The following is a 326-nucleotide window of genomic DNA, read 5'->3' on the forward strand; positions in this document are numbered from 1 at the left end:
ATATCCCCGATCCATCCTAGTCCGGTTCATTTTTTTTTCATTCAAGTTGCTGTTAACTCTTAGATGCTACCATCCTACCAACTTGCAAAATTCAAATTTGAACATGTCAAAATATTCCCGATCCATCCTAGTCCGGTTCATTTTTTTTTCATTCAAGTTGCTGTTAATCCCGTGTAAAATCTACCGTCCATATCCCAAACGCAACCATCCCAGCCGTCCAAAGCCATGACCCATCCCTTCCGGCGCTGCCAATTCTCCGAGCTCGCTCTCGCCATTTGTCACGCTCCAATGCCACTCCGAAAAATTTCTCCATTGATTTCCACACG

The sequence above is a fragment of the Triticum dicoccoides genome, chromosome 7A, assembly GCF_002162155.2.
Source record: "Triticum dicoccoides isolate Atlit2015 ecotype Zavitan chromosome 7A, WEW_v2.0, whole genome shotgun sequence".
In the NCBI taxonomy this organism is placed as follows: Eukaryota; Viridiplantae; Streptophyta; class Magnoliopsida; order Poales; family Poaceae; genus Triticum; species Triticum dicoccoides.